This window comes from Solanum dulcamara, chromosome 8, assembly GCF_947179165.1.
Source record: "Solanum dulcamara chromosome 8, daSolDulc1.2, whole genome shotgun sequence".
Classification (NCBI taxonomy): domain Eukaryota; kingdom Viridiplantae; phylum Streptophyta; class Magnoliopsida; order Solanales; family Solanaceae; genus Solanum; species Solanum dulcamara.
This window is the reverse complement of record NC_077244.1, coordinates 3,740,361-3,762,254: the sequence shown is the minus strand read 5'-3', so window position 1 is coordinate 3,762,254 and position 21,894 is coordinate 3,740,361. Positions and strand designations below refer to the sequence as shown.

Genomic DNA, 21,894 nt, shown 5'->3' with positions numbered 1-21,894 from the left:
AGCAAGATTAGATTGCTTCCCACCATACTTGGAAGCACATCTATTCTTCCAAAGGTTCCAGCAAATGAAAATAGGAGTTGCATGCAAAATGAGTTTGTGAGCCTCATTCTTGTGCTTTGAGTTCCACCATCTCATTAACAAGTTTCTGATAGGTGTGTACTCTTTATTAATGCCCAAGGAGTCAGCAAACATCCTCCAAATACACTGAGCAAAAGCTCCTGCAACAAAGATGTGCTCAATGGTATCCTGTCCAGGTCTATAGCAACAATAGCACTGTGAAGGAGCTTGTCCAAAGCTGATAAGCTTTTCATTAGTGGGCAGCTTCCCTCTAAGGATTCTCCAAACTAGGAATGAACATTTGAAAGGGATGAGCTTGTGCCAAGTGTATGAATTTGACACAGTCTTGGTCCTCTTTTCTCTGATAAGCTCTAAGGCAGAAGAGCAACAAAACTTCCCTGTGCTGTTTGGGATCCAGCAGGGATGGTCCTGTTTGAGGGGTTGGTAGTTAATGTGAGTGTCTAGGATGATTGGTACAAGCTGAGGGGGAGTTTTTTGGATGATCAGATCAACATTCCATTGGCCAACAACAACAACAACAAGGTAGGATAATGTACGCAGACCTTACTCCTACCAAGGTAGAACGGCTGTTTCCTGGAGATCCCACAACATGGGGTCTGGGGAGGGTAGAATGTACGCAGACCTTACTCCTACCAAGGTAGGACGGCTGTTTCCTGGAGACCCTCGGCTCAGTAAAAGCATAAATGCATAAAAAAAATGTTAGATAAGAATTGGAAATTAAAAGCTTTATGAGAAAAACAACAAACAAATAACGAATAAATAACAAATAATTACAAATAAATAAATACAAATAACAAATAACGATTAAATAAATAATGATAGCGTCACAGGTAAAATAGAGTAATCAAAGCATAGAAAGTAATAAATAATAACAGAAATAACAGAAATCAGAAGTCAAAGCGCAAGAGATCGTAATGCACTACTACGCCTATGAATAGAGAAGAATAACGAGACTATGAACTAGCATTCTACCCTAATGTGGGTCCTCCACCCCCTCCTATCTAAGGTCATGTCCTCCGTAAGCTGTAACTGCGCCATGTCCTGTCTAATCACCTCTCCCCAATACTTCTTCGGCCTACCCCTACCTCTTCTGTAACCATCCATGGCCAGCCTCTCACACCTTCGCACTGGGGCATCTGTGTCTCTCCTCTTCACATGTCCATACCATCTCAGTCGCATTTCCCGCATCTTGTCTTCCACCGAGGCCACTCCTACCTTGTCCCGAATAGCCTCATTTCTAATCCTGTCGCTCCTGGTGTGCCCACACATCCATCTCAGCATTCTCATCTCAGCAACTTTCATCTTTTGAACGTGGGAGACCTTAACTGGCCAACATTCGGCCCCATACAGCATAGCCGGTCTAACTACCACTTTGTAGAACTTGCCCTTAAGTTTTGGTGGCACATTCTTGTCACATAGCACTCCGGAAGCGAGCCTCCCTTTCATCCACCCTACCCCAATACGATGTGTGACATCATCGTCAATCTCCCGCTGCCTTGCATGATAGACCCAAGATACTTGCAACTACTTCTCTTTTGGATGGCCTGAGCACCAAGCCTAACTTCAACGCCAACCTCCTGAGGTGTCTCACTGAACTTGCACTCTAAGTACTCTGTCTTTGTCTTACTCAACTTAAACCCTTTAGACTCCAAGGTATGTCTCCAATCCTCCAGCTTAGCGTTAACTCCGCGGCGAGTCTCATCGATCAGGACTATGTCGTCCGCGAAAAGCATACACCATGGCACCGCATCGTAATAAAATCTGAAACTTGAGTGTTGTTGAATCTGCAACTCTCAGTTCTGAAGTGTGCTAAGGGGCCAACTCCAAGCCAGTTATCCAACCAAAAGAGGCAGGAACCTGAGTGAATTTGCCACTGAATATGGGGCTCAATGTTATGTTTATTGATCATCAGGTGCTTCCAGGTCAAGGATTGACCTGTGTCCCATTTCTTGGTGTGATATTGGCCCTCTGGCAGTATTTGGCTTTAATGAAGTCTCCCCACAGGGTATTCTTGGATCTAAGTATCCACCACTGTTTGTATTGAAAGGACTTAGCCACATCTGTAATTTGCCTTACTCCTATGCCTCCTTCATCATAAGGAAAGATCAGATTCTTCCATGAGGACCAGTGATACTTCCTTTTATCATTTTTCCATCCCCAGAAAAAGTTGGTTGTTATGCTTTGTATCTGCTTGATGGTGGTTGAAGGTGGAGTACTAGCTGATAGCAGGTGTATTGGCATGGCTTGGATAACATGCTTGATTAATACAGCTCTTCCCCCATAGCTAAGGATTTTTGCATGCCATCCAGTGATCCTGTTAACCACCTTTGCAATAAAATCAGAATAATAAATTACTCTGTCTGCCAATATAGATAGGACATCTCAAGTAAGTTATGGGGCTATCTTTTTGGTTGAAGCCTGTAATTTTCTTGATTCTCACCACAGTAGGCTTGAATGCATTGGAGGGGATCATGAAGTGACTCTTATGCTTGTTGATCAACTGTCCAGAGACTTTTTCATAAGCATCTAGAGTCTCCGTGATAAGTGTCAAAGTCTGCTTTCTTCCTGAAGAGAAGATGATGATATCATCTGCAAATCTGAGATGGTTAATCTGAGGACCATGATTTGTCATATAGAAGCCATGAAACTGAGGATGATGGTGTAGGTTGTTTGGAGAGCACCTCAGCTCCAAGGATGAATAAGGCAGGGGAAAGGGGGTCTCCTTGCTTGAGATCCCTTGTTGAATGAAAGAAACCATGTCTTGAATCATTAACTATGACAGAGTACCAATTGTCTGCCATAATTCTCCAAGTTATGTCAATGAATCTTTCACCAAATCCCATTCTTCTCAAGACCAGACAAGTGTAGGACCAAGAGACCCTATCATAAGCTTTAGCCATGTCAAGTTTGATCACAACATTGCCTCCTACATTTGGATTTTTGATCTGGTGTATGATTTCCTGTGCAAGCATAATATTCTCAGAGATGCTTCTATTCTTGACAAAGCCAGATTGATTAAGGGAGATGAGGTTAGGAAGAATTGGAGCCAGCCTTAAACAAAGGAGTTTGGAGATGACTTTGTCGGTGAAGTTACTCAGACTTATGGGTCTGAATTTAGAGATTTTGGTAGGATGGTTTACTTTTGGAAGTAGAACCAAACAAATATGGGTGAAGTACTTAGGCATGGCTTGTCCACAGAAAAAGGAATTGACCACACTAAGAAGATCTTCTTTGATGATATCCCAGCACACTTGAAAATATTTTCCATTCATCCCATCTGGACCTGCTGCTGAGTTTGGATTCATTGTGAATACTACATTTCTTAATTCATCCATAGTAGGCATGGCTTGGAGATCCTTATTGTGCTTGTCAGTAACCATTGAGGGGATGCACTGTAGAGCCTGTTGCTGAATATACTTGTCCTTCCCAGTGAATATGTCTTGGAAGTGCTTGCAAGCTGCTTCAGCTATTTCAGTATCTCCTTGCAACCCAAGAACCTTCTTCAGTTTGGATCCTGTGAATGTATAGCTTCCTTCTCCTACCTCTGATTAAGGCATGAAAATAGCTAGAGTTCACATCTCCTTCTTTGAACCAGTGCAACTGAGTTTTCTGCCTGAGAATTGCATCTTCCATTTTCAGGTATTTAATGTATTCAGCATTGATGGCATGAAGCTTAGACCTGTTTTCATGTGGATATTGTTCAGGTTCTCTTCAGCTTGCTTGTCTAACTTCCTCCTCATATTCTTTAACTCTAGCATAAATGTCTCCAAACTGATTTCTGGACCACCTGCTAAGAGTGGAAGCTAGTCTCTTCATTTTTTGGTGAAAGCTCCACATTGGATTGCCTGCTACTGATCTGCTCCAACACTCCTTGACAGTGTCCATGAATGAGGGTTGGTCTGGCCAGCAATTCAAAAATCTGAAGTACTTGATGAGATTATGATGATGATCCACCATTTCCAAGAGCAAGGGGCAATGATCTGAGCCCTCAGAAGGGAGATGAGTGATGCTAGTGTGAGGCATGGTTTCCAGCCACTTATCATTAACCATCCCTCTATCCAATCTCTTCTAAACTCTGAACATAATACCTCTTAGGTTGGACCATGTGTATTTCTGCCTAGAGAAGCCAAGATCCTGCAAACCACAAGCTTCTACAATGCTGATAAAATCAAGACTCTTTCTCATTTTATAAGGAACCCTCCAAGCTTTTCTTCAGGGTCTGTTATAACATTGAAGTCCCTTAAGGTGAACCAAGGGAGGGGAGTGGTTGACTGCTGTAGTAGGCTGTCCCAGAGAGGCCTTCTGAGTTGGTCCTTGCATTTTGCATAGACAAAGGTAGTGATGAACTGATTTGGGATCATAACATGATTAACCACACATGTGATCAATTGCTCATCATTTTCCAAAATCCTGCAGTCCACATCTTTGTTCCAAAAAATCCAAATCTTACCATTTAGATTATGGATGGCATAGTCCATATTAAGCTGATTTCTGAAATGTTGCAGTTGAGAATTATCAGAAAAGGGCTCCAATAGGGCAATAAGGGAGATTTGATGCAGGTTTTTTAGCTGCTTGATCCTTTCCATGGCTCCTTGGGTATTAATACCCCTCACATTCCAGCTGAGGATACTAATCATTGAGAGTCTTTGGAAATGTGGAGCTTGGTTCTTGGTTTGCCTATGGGGGCAGATATAATAGAGCTTTTTGCCCTGGTGCTAAAGCTGGTCCTGTGTATCCTTCTGGGGGATAGGCCCTATGAACTAGCCACCTGTTGAATCTCTTCCTCATATACATTATCAGAAGAGGGGTTGAAGGTTTTGATTAACTATTCACTTGCAATATCATCTTCATTCTGATCTTGCAATGGCTTATAACCATTGTCCTCTTCATTTTCTGACTCACACACAGCATATTCATCAGTAAGATCCTGTATGGTGGTGTTGAGGGTGGGATGTGTGAGGATGCATTGAGCTTGAAGAGGAGTGATATCCATACCCACCTGATCCTCATCAAGTACAAATTGTTGACATCCCTGCTCACTTTGGTGCAGTACTACACTGTCAGTTATAGGAGTTTGGCATTTCTCAGCAGAGTTTTTTTCTGCAATTTACTTTTTTATGGCCTCTCTCCTTTTCTTGCTCAAGTTGTTCTTTTTAGTAGTAGTACTTGCAATGGAGCCCAAATCTTTGGCCATAGAGCCTATGATGTTTTGTATGGTAGAGTCATCAGTAGGGACATCTCTTCTTATGGATTCAGGAGTTGGAGTGTCTGTTTGGACCTTGTGTGCAGGGGTAGCAGGAGCTCTAAGGTCACTCCTAGGGTCAGTGATGTTCTCATGCAAAACATGAGGTAAAATCCCCCCCTTTTGGGTTCCCCATCCTGCAGATTAGTGGGATTCTCCAGAACTCCTCCAACCATACCTCCATTAACTACATAATCAGCAGCAGTAGAAATATAATCTGGGGGTTTCAGGGGTATGGGGAGTAATGAGTCAATACCTGCATTACTTGCTGCATTGCTCCCTTGATTAGTACCTGCTAAAGCAGTACCTATGCATTCAATATGGGGGGATGGGACTTTGGGAGAGCTAAGTCAATACCTTGTTTTTGAAGTTTGGTGTTTTCCTATATTTTTGATGAATTCATCAATATTGAATTCCTTTGGTTGATTGGTTCTCCTGCATCTTGGATATTGGTTTGATCTTGTGTACCAATAACAACAAACCCAGTATAATCCCACAATGTGGGTCTGGGGAGGGTAGAGTGTACGCAGACCTAACCCCCACCTTGAAAGGTAAGGAGGCTATTTCCGAAAGATCCTCGGCTTCAAGAGAGAAAAACAAGAGGAAAACAAGATAAAAGGTTAGATAAGGACAATCATATCGAAAACAAGATGGAAACAAGAAATAGGAAAAGTGAGAAAGTCATGGTAGAATGGTACGGGAAGAAAGAGGCATTAACTACTATAAATAAATAAGATAAGATAATCAAAGCACAACTATAGACAACAATACAATGCAGAAATCAAATGGTAAAAAAATAATGAGCAACACTACAACTGCTATGGTGTAAAGGATGAGTCATCTAGCCTTTATCCTAATCTCAGTCCTCCACACAGGAAATTATAGTGCGCTAATGCGCCTACTAATAGGGTAGAATAACGAGACTATGAACTAGCATTCTACCCTAATGTGGGTCCTCCACCCCCTCCTATCTAAGGTCATGTCCTCCGTAAGTTGTAACTGCGCCATGTCCTGTCTAATCACCTCTCCCCAATATTTCTTCAGCCTACCCCTGCCTTTTCTGAAACCATCCATGGCCAACCTCTCACACCTCCTCACTGGGGCATCTGTGTCTCTCCTCTTCACATGCCCAAACTATCTCAGTTGCATTTCCCGCATCTTGTCTTCCACCGAGGCCACTCCTACCTTATCCCGAATAGCCTCATTTCTAATCTTGTCGCTCCTGGTATGCCCACACATCTATCTCAACATTCTCATCTCGACAACTTTCATCTTTTGAACGTGGGAGACCTTAACTGGCCAACATTCGGCCCCATATAACATAGCCGATCTTACCACCACTTTGTAGAACTTGCCCTTAAGTTGTGGTAGTACCTTCTTGTCACAAAGCACACCGGAAGTGAGCCTCCATTTCATCCACCCTACCCCAATACGATGTGTGACATCATCGTCAATCTCCCGCTGCCTTGCATGATAGACCCAAGATACTTGCAACTACTTCTCTTTTGGATGGCCTGAGCACCAAGCCTAACTTCAACGCCAACCTCCTGAGGTGTCTCACTGAACTTGCACTCTAAGTACTCTGTCTTTGTCTTACTCAACTTAAACCCTTTAGACTCCAAGGTATGTCTCCAATCCTCCAGCTTAGCGTTAACTCCGCGGCGAGTCTCATCGATCAGGACTATGTCGTCTGCAAAAAGTATACACCATGGCACCTCACCTTGAATTTGTCACGTCAATATATCCATCACCAAGGCAAATAAAAACGGACTAAGGGCTGATCCTTGATGCAACCCCATCACAACTGGAAAGTGCTCTGAGTCCCCTCCTACTATCCTCACCCTGGCTTTGGCACCCTCATACATATCCTTGATCACTCTAATGTACGCCATAGGTACATCTTTAGCCTCCAAACATCTCCATAGTATCTCTCGTGGAACTTTATTGTAAGCCTTTTTTAGATCGATGAATACCATATGCAAGTCCCTCTTTCTCTCCCTATACTGCTACACCAGTCTCCTCATAAGATGGATGGCTTCTGTAGTTGAGCGTCCCGGCATAAATTCGAACTGGTTCTCTGAAATAGACACGCCTCTCCGAACCCTCATCTCCACCACTCTTTCCCACACTTTCATAGTATGGCTTAGAAGCTTGATACCTCTATAGTTGTTGCAGCTCTGGATATCCCCTTTGTTTTTGTATAGAGGGATATTATGCTCGATCTCCATTCTTCGGGCATTGTTGTTGTCCTAAAGATGACATTAAATAACTTAGTCAGTCACTCCAAACCTACCGGGCTCGTGCTCTTCCAAAACTCACCAGGAATCTCGTCAGATCCGGTCGCTCTTCCCCAACGCATCCTACGCACATCACCCTTAACCTCTTCAACCGAAATACTCCTGCAACACTCACCATCGTGAAGCCTCCCTGTATGTTCCAAATCTCCCACCACAATCTCTCTGTCTCCTTCTTCGTTCAAGAGTTTATGGAAGTACGAATGCCATCTCTGTTTAATGATGTTCTCCTCTACCAATACTTTTCCATGCTCGTCTTTAATGCACTTCACTTGATCCATATCGCGTGCCCTTCGCTCCCGCACCCTGGCTAGCTTGAATAATTTCCTATCCCCGCCTTTCTCTTCTAGTTCAGCATAAAGGTGTTCAAAATCTGTCGTTTTTGCCGTCGAAACCGCCGACTTCGCCTCCTTCCTCGCTATCTTATAAAGTTCCGTATTTGTCCACTTCTCCACCTCATCCTTGCTTTCTATCAGCTTCGCATACGCTATCTTACTTGCTTCCACCTTCTCTTGCACTTCTCCATTCCGCCACCAGTCCCCTCGATGCCGGACATGACTACCTATCGAGACTCCCACAATTCTTCTTTTGTGTTATCACCTGCTTGTTGTGGTTAAGCAGGAGCATCATTTGCAGGTGTACTGATGTGTGCCTTATCATGATCCTTGGTCATCATGCCTTCCTTTTTTTTGTTCTTTTTTTCTGATTACTCTTCTTTTCTTTTTTTCTGTTCTTTATCCCTCCTTTGAATATTACAAGCATATATCAAGTGACCTTGATGTTTGCAGTACATGCAATAATCAGGTACACTTTCATATAGGACAGTCTGCCACCACCCTAGAGATTTATCATCTCTGTCATATCCCAACCATACATGGGGAGGTCTTTCTTTGGTGAGATCCACTTGTAGTCTCACCTTAGCTATGCTTCCCCTTGTTTTTTGAATGGAAGCAGTGTTAAGATAGAGCACTTTCCCTACAGAGGCTAGTAGGACATTTATGAACTCTTTGTTATAACAGTGCCAAGGTCTCCGGCCCATCACGCTCGACCTCATTGGCATCGGAAGATTCATTTGAGATGTATTATTGGAGTTTTTTCATCTGGTTTGAAAGTAGGTGTCCATGTTTGAATTCTCATGAGTTGTCCCTCTATACTCATCCTCTGTTTTGTCCAGACAGTGGTATAGTCCAAATCAATGTAGACATGTCTTGCATTGAAATGTGCTATTTTGACATCACCTGAGAGTTGAGTTTGAAGAATGAAACTTCTTCTTATTAACTCTATCTTTGGCATTGTGTTACTAAATTTTCCAACCAGTGTGTACTTGCATCTGTCAGCTAGTTTGTGCATGAAGTCTTCTCTTTGAAAGAAAACAGCAGGCAGGCCCTGCTTTGTAGTGTACTCAGGGGTGACTAGCTCAAAGAGGGCCTCATTTTTTGCCTGGTTTGCTCTAAGTTTGGCTGCAAATGTCTGAATAACAGTATAAGGAGCAGGTTGAGGGACCAGGTCCTTCAAGTTGAGAAAATTGTTTTTTTGGGGATTTTGGTTACTATTATTTGGTTGAATCTGAGGACTGGTTGCTTTAGTTCCAAGCTGTCTAAGGCCAGTATTAGCTAAGTTATTGGGTATCTTAGGTTGATTGTTCTGAACTTGGATGTCAAAGTTTCTAGACACCTTAGGAAAGTTGTTGTAGGTGTTGGTGGGCTGTTGAAAGTGTTGCTGGTTATTAGGCTGAGGATTTCCCTTGTTAAAAACTTTGGGAAGAATTTCAGGGCTGCTAGTAGATTTGATATTGTTATAGTCAGGGCCCTGCATGGAGATGTTTACAGCAGTACCAGGGAGTACATTTGCATGAGGTGGCAAGTGGACTCCACTGGATTTCAACTTATCAATTTCAGAACATATCAAGTTAGAGGAAGTGGACTTACCTGTGGTTGTCCCACCTTGCGACTGATTTATTCCTTGAACATTTTGCTCGACTCTTAAGGTATTTTGAACATTAACATTCTGAGTATTTCTGTTATCATTTGAATTAACTATCACAGCACCATGGTTCTCATTTGCATTAGATTGCAAATGAGTTCCAATGGATTTCAGCAAACTACTTGTGGCAGGGCCAATATTATTTTGCACATATGGTTCAGCAGGCATAGCAAGTATTTGAACATTATTGTTCACATAGTTACTATAAGGTAATGCAGGTTGGTTAGCTAAGTCAGAACACTTACCTTGGAGTGCTGCAGCATCAGCACTGTTACATTGGTGTGCAATTCCTAAGGCCTTTGTATCAGTCTTGGAACAAAGATTCTTCAATTTTGCATTATCAAATATGTGTATATCTTCATTGAGCTGATTGAAATTATCATGTTGCTGATATTGGTCATGAACCAATATAGAATCCTCAGCTCCAAAACCAGTGAAACAGTGCACATCACCTTGGAGGATGTCTTGGCGACTTTTTGAATTTGAGCTTATAGGTGATGATTTGAGACATTACCTTGGCTGGGAAGCTCCGGAACACTCTTAGGAATATTTTGGCATTGGTGTTGCACTGATTGAGTCGCCGGAGCTCCGGCGCGACCACTGGAACAGTAACTCTGTTGAATAGGCATATTTGTGCTAATTGGAGAAGATTGAATGTCTTCTCTGATGTTTGGGAGATGAGGAATCATATTTTCCACACCAATTAATCCAAAACTTATTGAATTATCAAAATGGGAGGCTTGAATTTGTTCCTTCGATTGTTCATCAGCTTTCGAACCAGTAGCTATTTTTTTTCAAATTCGAATTGGTGTGTGAAGATTCGAGAGCTCTTACCTGGTGGGGATTGCTAAGGACATTGAAGCTCCCAGGATGGTATTGTTCTTCGCCTGAAAAAGTTGCCGGAGCTCCGGCGTCTTCTCCGGCGACTTGCTCCTCCACTAATCCTCTGGCCATTTGGTCTGAAAATTGGTGAGGAGGGGCGCTTTGATGTGGGGAACAAACCCCTGTGTTGAGCGCCACTCGAAGGTCGCCGGAACTTGGTCGAATTTGAGATCGATTTTCAGGCGACACAGTCGCACTTCTGCCTTCAGTCGCCATTGGATTTCTCGAGTTTCTCTGGTTAGAATCAGTTGAAATTTGAGTATATTGTAACCCTTCCAATGAGGAATCATCCCCAATTTTTCGTTTAACTCGAATCAAACCAGATTTCTCCAAGTCGATTATTTGATGAACCCGGGCAAGTTGCTCCTCCGATAGTGCAACAGCGATTGCAGATTGATTTTGCAAATTAGAGGAGCTGTGGGTGGAATTTTTTGATGGGACAACTTGTGTTGCGTTCGTATTATCGATATCTTCCTTCCTATCTTTCGAACGAAAGTTTTCGATGTTGCGAGGTGGGTCCCACCCCATATTTTTTTTTATGACAATTTTGCCCCTATTGGAGAAGTTTTCTTTAAAGAGATGTTAGAGTGATTTGGGGAGGGATTTTTAGTTGTAAAAATTATGTTTTGGTTTACTTCTGATTAATTTTTCTGCCTATATTTATAATTTGCTATTTTTATTTGGTTTCTTTCCTTAAACCCATTACTTCAAGTTCTGGGTTGAAGAGTTGGCTTACTTATTGGTGGGTTATAGTAGGTGTCATCATGACGTGAGAAAAAGTGGATCGTGACAAATCACACTCTAAATTGAACAGTAGTAGCAAAAACTGCACCAAGTAATACACTCCCACAATATGGACAAAGGGAATAACGTTCAACTAGAAACATAATAAAATAAAACCCATTTTGCAGTCATCACTTCAATAAATGGTTCATTTTTACGTTGCATTTTGGGTTCAGTAGGAAAGAAAGGGACACTCACATTTTGTTTGAATTAATATAACAATAATAATAATTTCTGATGACGTTACCAAGATAGATTCACCATTTTCGAAATTGCAGCAAGTGATTCTCCAAATATATCTTCACAAAACATGTCAGTCGACCTCCCACTCTGTGAAGTGTTAAAACAGTAAGTCAATCATCAGATAGAAGAAGCCAGCATTTAGGGAAAAAGCTAAACCAACCTTTTGCTTAACTTGGTCGTTATACTCCGGTTGATACTGTTGGAGATATTCAATTTGTTTAAAAAGCTCTTTCACTAGCTCTTTTGTTGGAAACTGCAAAGTAATGGCTAATGATCAGAAAAATAAGTTGTATTATCAACATAGAGTATTTTTATTTTTATTTTTGAGAATTATCAGCGTGCCAAAGTATGTGAGCCCAGTTGCTAGAAATTCAATGGTCAACTATAATTAATAGGTTATTTTCAGAAGTATTCATTTAAATTCCAATCTGGTTCTTAACTCTGTCCTCATGCTCCATGTTGACACCCAATTTTGATCCTCCACAATGCAAATTAGCCATCGAGTTTCTTTAAATTTCGAACATTTTTGAAATAATTAGCTTTAAAAAAACAAAGATATTTTCATGTTATTCTTAACTATTTTTATTTTTTTTATAAATTTTAATATAATATACATATTTTAATATATAACTATATCTTCAATCACTATTCATGTGGTTATTTGAAAATCATCTCAAAAATATTTTATTTTTAACGAAATACAATGTTAGTTATGTTAGTTTAATTATAATTTATATTTTTGGAAATTTAATTTTTTTCTAAAAAAAATAATTCAAATCTCCCACATCGAAAATTGATGAAAAATTTGGAGTTTTTGGAGCATATATAAAAGCTCATAATCTTATTAAGAAGAGAGAAGAAGTGGAGGTTTTTTGCTACCCAAAGTTAAAAAAAAATTTAACTTGACTTGGATTTTGGACTCTTGTCCCCATCCTAAAAGTTGTGAAACTTTTTAACTTTCAATCTATATTTTTCTTCAAAGAAAATAGGAGATTAAAGTCAAAATTTAGGCTAAGAGCAGTTTTCTTATAACATCGAACTCACAAAGGTTTGAGTCTAAATTTTTAATTTTTCTTTTTGTGGATTGGAGTTCCATCAAGCTTTTGGGGTGGTGAAGTTATCTTACGCTCATTGTCTTCAGTCGCGCTGCCCGAAAAGAGGTAAAATCTTTTTTCGGTTTTATTTTATTTAATTATTTCATGTGTTATATTAAGTTGATTCGTAATCTTGTTTTTTTTAGTTAGCATGTATTAAGAATAATTAGATTAATGATAGAAATTTCTTATTGTTAGGATTAATTAACTATCATAATTTAGGATTATTTCATGAAAGCTCTTAGTTTTGTTCATTATTTTTTCAAGTAGTTTTTCTTGACAATATAGATTTTCATGTTTTCAATTTTTTCTTTGAACATGATTTAGATAAAAAAAAATATGTTTAAAGTTGTTATTTAATTAGAACTTTCATGGCCTAATTGATTTAATTCTTTCTTTAAAATTTGAGCTAGTATAGCGTATATATTAAATTTGTGCTCTTTAGTTACTTGAATATTTCTTCTTTCATTTCCTTTGTGTACATATATGCATGTTGTTAGTTACTTCTAGGATGTCCATCAATTTGATAACTTAAAATATTATGATATATTCCTTGGTTTAGCTTAAAATGATTAAATGCTTATGTAATTTTATTTTGGTGAATGTGATATCAATTCGAATCTATCTTTGGACTTCATCTTTACATATCATTGAGTTTTGAGTCTCCCATCATCTTGCTCGAATTGCTGGAAAGTTGATACATGAAAAGAAAGGTAATATTCATGATTTGAATATTGATATTGGGTTGTATACATGGAATACAGATGGAAAGAAGTGTCGTTTACATTGATATACAGTATATATACAGTTTGATATGCAAGAAACAATATTGTATACACTGATATACTATATATATATATATATATATATATATAGTATGATATATAGTTATATACAATAGATACAGTGAACAAACATGTGGTATACTATGTGTATACAGTTCGATATACAGAAATAATGTTGTAACACTGTATATAGTGTATATATTTTCTGATTTACAGTACATATACAGTTGCGATATACAGTAGAATTGTGCTTAAGGTCCAAAATGCAGATGACCCAATAGTTTAGTCCAGGCGTACAGAAACTAAGTGTCGGGCAATATTTTTATGTGTTATTTATTGTTTATTTATATTAATTCGGGTTGTACTAATTTATTTACTTAAATTATTTATGCTTGCTTAGATATTAATTTTAATTTGTTTTAGCTTAATTAGATTCTCTTAATGATAAACTAATTCATGTTAATTTATTCTTTAAATAATTTTCTACCTTTACTAAGTCATTTGATAAACTTTTTAATTTTTTTATACACATGTATATTATTTTCAAATGTTTAAGTTTGATCATTTTTCTAAAAAAAATTAATTTTAAAGTCTTCGTTTCCTTTTAAATTAATATTTTTCAAAAGTTAGTCAAATAATTTTTTAAATCGTCGGATAACCGCGTGTTAGCAGTCACTTTGAATGCTTAACACCTTCTCAAAGTGGAAATAAGAACCTCGTACCTTTTTCTCTGAATTTTTAAGACTTAAATCTGCTAGAGTCTTTTAAATTAAGTTTTCTTAATTTCTTTTAAAAATTAAGTGTCGACTCCTCTTTTCTAACTTTGTTTTTTCTCTATAAAGTTGAAATTAATTTTAAACTATCTTTTCCGACATAACACTCCAATTGATGTTGTTTGAATTTTTCTAGTTGTTTAGGAAGCTCCTTCACTAGCTCCTCTGTTAAAAACTGCAAAGTAATGACTATGATCAGAAAAAGTAAACTGCAGTTTCAGCATTTCGAAGTATTATTTCATCGACTAATTTTAAAAAAATCCCATAACGTAGGAGAAAGATTACGAGCTCACATAACTAAGTGTTGAAAGATAGGAGAAAAAGAGAATGAGCACGTATTCTAACATGTGGTTGTTGTTTGAGACATTCAATTTGTTTCTCAAGCTTCTTCACTAGCTCCTCTGTTGAAAACTGCAAAGTAATGACTTATGGTTAGAAGAAGCTGCATTATCAGCATCCCAAAATATTTGAACCCAATGGGGAAGTATTTCATCAACTAATTCTAAAACAAACCCCTAACAAAAGGAGAAAGTATTAAGATCTCCGAGAAATTAGTGTGGAAGATAAATAAAACAAAAAGAAGAATGTCATCACTAGAAAAGAAAAACCCATTTGAATTTCAAGGTCAAGTGAACACACCTACCTCAGGAGTAGCCTGTCCCAGTCCACCAGCTTCAGAAGCCTTTTCTTCGGCATTATAACCACCTCGCGAAGGTGATTTCCCAGAAGAAAATGATGGCTCATCAACACGGACATCTACACCATTGGTTAGACCATCAATGGGCTCTGGTACAACATTATCTCCAGCTGCACACTTCTCAGTAGACTGATTCGCATGAACCTCACCCAATGCCAAGAAATGAAAAGTACAATTAGAGACCAGAAACTCAACGAGAGAGAGAGAGAGATAGAGACATGCAGAGGAACAACATAGAAAATCACTCTAAAGAGGCTCAGGTGAATTTACAATCTTCATAAAATCTTAAGTGGAGACAGTATCCAACTCAAATCCTAAATTATATAACACAAACGTTTAATAGTTCGGATCCAAAATTAAAATACATTAAGAAAGCAGGAACTTGGCAGTTAAATTGCTTAGCAAAACTGGGTTATTAATTAGTCAACAACAACATACCCAGTATAATCTCCAAGTAGAATTTGGAGAGGGTAGGATGTACGTCTACCTTACCCCAACCTTTGTGAGATAAAGAAGTTGTTTCAGATAGACTCTCCCCTCTTTAGATAGAGCTCTACAATAGGCAAGAAGAAATACATCAAAATAGAATTTAATTATATTTTACAAAAATCACAGGTCAAATAACTTACCATTGTCTTCGGATTGAGTAACTTGGTCTTTCTGTGAAGGCTGATTCTTATAATTTTCAAGAATAGCTTGTCTGCGCCTTTTGTTCTCCTCCTTAATTCTAGCAAGTTCTTCTTCTTCTTCTTCTTCTTCTTTTTCTTCTTCATGTTGAGCAAGATGGAAAGCAATTTTTTTCTTATAGTTCTCTTACTCAACTTCATCTCTGCATTGAGAGAAACAAAAACCAGTATCAGAAATAGAAAACTAAATATACTGACTAGTTTTTTAAAATACAAGAAAAACATAGAATTGCCAATACCTTTTAGGTTTCTCACTCTAAAAGTAGAATTGTCCATTTCTATCATCATCCAAGTTACTTGTATATCTTCCCCTTTCCATCTCATATGCATCATCTTGCTTGTGAGACTTACGAGACTCCTCTAAAATACTTTTGGATTGCAATCCTCCTCTATGGGACTTGTTAACTTGTCCTTCTTCATCATAAGAAGACCTACGCCTTTTTGCAGATTTTCTTTGAACCTGTAAATCACTGGCATCGTAGTCATTGGTGCTCTTTTGCTTTCGACTTACTTGGACCTTGTGTGGTTTAGAATCCAGTTCATTTATGTAACTAGAATTCTGCCTATGAGTTTTAAACATATTGTTATGTTTGATAAACAGAAATTTATACTACATTTGATAATTATGGAATATATATATACACACCATCATGTTACTCATGTATATATAGCACCCTAAAAATAAATACTTGGGTTTCCAATAACAGTTGTCTTAATATAATTTCACATTATACTATTCAACAAAATGGTATTAAATTTTAAAAGTTATGCTTGTTTTTAATTTTGTTCTTCCTCCTTTTGCATTTTTCAATTGTCTTGATCTATTTTTTTTGGATTAAAATCTTTCACCTTATTGACGAAAGTTTAATTCTCAATTTTATAATTTTCTCTCACATTTCGACTCTCCCTAATCCTAATTAGACCACAAAAAGAAAATATTTGTAACATTATATTCCTTTTATCCATTTTGGTTCAGAATAAGTGTTGCTTTAAGAAATTAAGAAAGAATTAAAAAAACTATTAATATAGTCGGAAGCCAATTTATTTATTTTTTATTATTATTTTTGCAAATTGTTTAATTGTCCTTCTTTTGTTTTGTTCTTTTTATTTTGACATAGAATTGTTTTTTAATATTTAAAAATAATTTGATTTTAATTTTCTGTATCATCCTTCATGAGATGATTATAATTACATGATCATATATGAATTGTTTTAAAATACATGTTCCAAAATTTTTTTTGTTAAATTTTCTTCTCTCAGCTATATATTATCACATAAATTAAAATCTTTTTAGTAATTATAAGTTTCTCAAAAACATCAACAATGAATAAAGTGTATAAACCAATTTTGAGGTTTTCAAACTAAAAGTATATTTTTATACATATATTCCTATTTCTATTTTTTTTACTTTAATTAAAAAAGAATAAAAAGGTGTAAAACCTAAAGAGTTTTAATACAAAAACATGGACTGTTTTTTTCCTTTAATATTGAAGACTAATGAGATGTATGTGCATGTAAGTGATTTCTCAAATACGACCACATAATATTGCTTATGTTGATTGTGAATAATATTGAAATTTTTAAAATATTAATAAACATAAAGTTCCGACTTAGAGCAACAAATCTCAACATTTGTTTTATTAAATCACTCTCTTCGTTCATGTTTACTTATTTATATTTGATTTAGTACATTCTTTAAAAAATAATAGAAAAAGTTATTATATCACTCCTAATTATTATAAGTCATCTCACTCATTAAAAAATGAATTGAAAATAACTAGTACTTAATAATAAAAGATAAGATAGATATTTTTAAATTGATTAAGTAAAAAAGGAATGCATATTTTTAATAGAATGGATAAATAAAAATAGACAAAAAGAAATAAAAAGAAATGAAAAGGTTAAAGAGCCATGAAAAGGGAAGCTCAAAAGAATAAGGGGAAAAAATGAAATCATATAAAAGCACATAATTGAGTGGTTAAAATGTCTAATAAATTGATATATATTTTAAAAATTCATTACCCTGTGGTTGTATGTTATTTCAAAATCCAATCTTGTATAGAAATTTTTTATTTTTTCCAAGTCAATTGAGGATTTATCTAAAAAAGTAATCTTCTAAGATATATGGTTAATACTTCTAAGTAAGTGACTTGAAATCGTTGTTTGGGATGGAGATTCGAATAAAGGACTATTTTTATTTTTGAGTTGATATAGTTATTTCTAACATAGATTTTAGTTTTATTGAAATCTTAAACCTAATTTATATTTGAAATTCAAAATGAGATTTGTGTTATAGCTTTCTTTCTTCGACCACTATAAATTTATCTTCTTTGAAAATGACTATCAATTTGTAATGCCTATTTTGGCTTTAGTATATTCTTAAGAAACATGAGCGTATAAGTGTGTATAATACACCTCAACTATTTTCTTAAAATCAACGAATTCTCACGCTTCAAAACGTTTTTTTCATTGTTGTATTTTTATCTTTCTGATACAACACTACACTTGACAGATAACCACGTCAAGCATATCAACAACAACAACAACGAACCCAGTGTGATCCCACCATGTGGGGTCTGGGGAGGGTAGAGTGTACGCAGACCTAACCCCCACCTTAAAAGGTAGGGCGGCTGTTTCCGAAAGACCCTCGGCTTAAGAGAGAAGAAACAAGGGAGGAGAAACAAGGAAAAACAAGACATAGGTCAGTGAAGCCAGGCATATAACAGACAATATAAAGATATGAATAATGAGAGCGATAAAGCGATAAAGTCAGGGTAGGAAAGATCGGGGATAAAAGAGCATTAACTACTATAGATAAAATAGGATACCCAAAGTAGACTGGGCCAACTAATATAAGCAGTAATCCCATGCAAAATCATATGTTAAGACAGATGAGCGCGACTACGACAACTATGGAGAACCAATCGGCCACCTAGCCCACTATCTTAGTCCGAGTCCTCCATAGCCTCCTATCTAAGGTCATGTCCTCGGAGAGCTGCAACTGTGCCATATCATGTCTAATGACCTCTTCCCAATATTTCTTCGGCCTCCCTTTGCCCCTCCTGAAACCGTCCATAGCCAGACTCTCGCACCTCCGCACTGGAGCATCTGTGTCTCTCCTCTTCACATGCCCAAACCATCTCAGTCTCGCTTCCCGCATCTTGTCCTCCACCGATGCCACTCCCATCTTGTCTCGGATATCTTCATTCCTAATTCTATCCATCCTAGTGTGCCCACACATCCACCGCAGCATTCGCATTTCCGCGACTCTCATCTTCTGGACATGAAGTTTCTTGATTGGCCAACACTCCACCCCGTACAATAGGGTCGGTCTAATCACCACTTTGTAGAACTTGCCTTTGAGTTTTGGTGGCACTTTCTTGTCACACAGCACTCCGGAGGCGAGCCTCCATTTCATCCACCCTGCACTGATGCGGTGTGAAACATCGTCGTCGATATCCCCATCTTCCTGTATAATAGACCCAAGGTATTTGAAGCTTCTTTTCTTTTGAATGGCCTGGGTACCAAGCCTCACTTCCCCGTCAGCCTCACGCGGCAGTCCACTGAAACTGCACTCCAAGTATTCTGTCTTGGTCCTACTCAATTTAAATCCTTTAGACTCCAACGTCTGTCTCCAGCCCTCCAACTTGTCGTTAACTCCGTTGCGAGTCTCGTCAATCAGGACTATGTCATCCGCGAACAATATACACCAAGGCACCTCACCTTGTATTTGTCTAGTCAATTGATCCATCACCAGGGCGAATAGAAACGGGCTAAGAGTCGATCCCTGGTGCAACCCCATCGTAACAGGAAAGTGCTCCGAGTCCCCCCCTACCGTCCTTACCCTGGTCTTAGCTCCATCATACATGTCTTTAATCGCTCTAATGTATGCCACAGGTAAACATTTCGCCTCCAAGCATCTCCATAGGACCTCCCTTGGAACTTTGTCATAGGCCTTTTCTAGGTCAATAAATATCATGTGTAAGTCCCTTTTCCGCTCCCTATACTGCTCTACCAATCTCCTTAAGATATGAATGGCTTCTGTAGTCGAGCGCCCCGGCATAAATCCAAACTGGTTCTCTGAAATAGACACACTACTCCTCACTCTTATTTCTATCACCCTTTCCCACACTTTCATAGTGTGACTTAGCAGCTTGATACCTCTATAGTTGTTGCAGCTTTGAATGTCTCCCTTGTTCTTGTACACGGGAATGATTGTACTCCACCTCCATTCTTCCGGCATCTTCGATGTCCTGAAAATGACATTAAACAGCGCAGTCAGCCACTCCAATCCTACCCTACCTGCATTCTTCCAAAATTCCCCAGGGATCTCGTCAGGTCCGATCGCTTTTCCCCTGCTTATCCTACGAACAGCTCCCTTAACCTCCTCAACCTTTATTCTCCTACAATACCCAAAGTCGCGACGCCTATCCAAGTGCTCCAAGTCTCCCAACACAAAGTCTCTGTCCCCTCCTTCGTTCAAGAGTTCGTGAAAGTATGACTGCCATCTCTGTCTAATGCGGGATTCCTGTACCAGTACTTGACCATTCTCGTCCTTGATGTACTTCACTTGATCCAAGTCGCGTGACTTCCTCTCTCTCGCCTTGGCAAGCTTAAATAGCTTCTTATCCCCGCCTTTTTCCTCTAGTTCTGCATAAAGGCGTTCAAAGGCTGCCGTTTTGGCCGTCGAAACTGCCATCTTCGCCTCCTTATTCGCTAACTTATACTTTTTCCTGTTCGTTCGCTTCTCTTCATCATCCTTGCTATATACCAACTTTGCATATGCCTGCTTCTTTGCTTCTACCTTTTCCTGGACTTCTCCATTCCACCACCAATCCCCTCGGTGCCCGCCATGGCGGCCTCGTGAGACCCCCAGCACCTCTCTAGCTGTTTCCCTAATGCAGCTGGCCGTCCTATCCCACATACTGCTCGCCTCCCCCCTACTATCCCACGCCCCCATAGCCATCAGCTTCTCCCCCATCTCTAGGGCACTAGACGGAGTCAAACGACCCCACCTAATCCTCGGTCGGTCATCCACGACCCTCTTCTTCTTCTTCCTTCTTATCTCCAAGTCCATGACCAATAGTTTATGTTGGGTCGTAAGGTACTCACTTGGTATGACCTTGCAGTCCTTACAGAGGCTTTTATCCTCTTTTTTAAGGAGCCAGAAGTCTATTTGCGTCGCCGCCCTCGAGCTACGAAAGGTTACCAATTGTTCCTCCTTCTTTGGGAAACTCGAGTTGGCCACCCTTAAACCAAAAGCCTTTGCGAAATCCAAGAGTGAGGCTCCTCCACTATTCCTGCACCCGAAACCAAATCCTCCATGCACCTCGTCATAGCCCGTCGAAACAGACCCAATGTGCCCATTGAAATCTCCTCCTATGAATAGCTTCTCAGTAGGCGGTATACTGACCACCACTTCGTCCAAGTCCTCCCAAAAGCGCCTTTTTGTCTCCTCGTCCAACCCCACTTGCGACGCATAGGCACTAATAATGTTCAGGGTGATCCCTTCAACGACTAACTTAATCGTCATCATCCTATCATTTGTCCTCTTAACCTCTACGACCTGATCTCTAAGCTCGCTATCTACTAATATCCCTACTCCATTCTTAAACCTCGACTTGCCCGAGAACCAAAGTTTGAACCCATCCACCTCCTTAGCTTTAGGTCCTACCCATTTAGTCTCTTGGACGCAAGCTATATTAATCTTCCTCGACTTGCCCGAGAACCAAAGTACTGTTCACTGCCGGAAAGTACTGTTCACCCGCCGGAGCACTGTTCACTCGCCGTAAAACAGGATACAAATATATGGTCAGCCTCGGAATGCAGAGGCGACCACCCTGGGAGAAAAAACGGAGCCGAAAAATGGCCGGAAACTGCCACACGCGCCGGAGCGTGTAGCGCGTGGCGTCGCAGATCTGGGGTTGCTGGCGGCGCGTGACGGCGCGTGGCTGAGCAGATCTCAGAGGAGCTACCTGGTGATTGCTCGCCTGAGTGTTCCGCTCCTCGTGGTGTTGTTGGTTTTGGCAGCAGACGCATAAAGACTGATAACCACATATCAATAATTGATTAAGATTGATAACCACATCAAGAATATCTCAATAGTTGATTAAGAGTGGTATGATAAAGGGTGGTCATTGAAGACGTTGTCCATGCTATTACATTATGATAAAGAGCTGTGCAGATTTGGAGATTATTTTATGTAAAAAATTGACATTGATGTAAATTCTCAAAAATCATTTCAAATTTAAATTAACTTATTTGAATTTATCCACATATTTGGAGTATTCGAATGTGTATGATGGATAATGTATTTTCTTTATCAATAGCAAGTGAATTTTCATGTTACTAGCC

General features: G+C 38.9%; 1 long non-coding RNA gene and 1 pseudogene across 1 annotated transcript; both read right to left on the bottom strand.

Moving 5' to 3' along the window:
• Positions 1–16,017, bottom strand: part of LOC129898951 (serine/threonine-protein kinase prp4-like) — a 30,739-nt pseudogene extending 14,722 nt beyond the window's left edge.
• On the bottom strand, positions 870–10,948 carry LOC129898958 (uncharacterized). The gene is made up of 2 exons (XR_008769451.1): positions 9,843–10,948; positions 870–5,901 (listed from the first exon to the last, which is right to left on the bottom strand). It is a non-coding gene; the product is annotated as an uncharacterized LOC129898958 (long non-coding RNA).
• Positions 16,018–21,894: the final 5,877 nt, after the last annotated feature.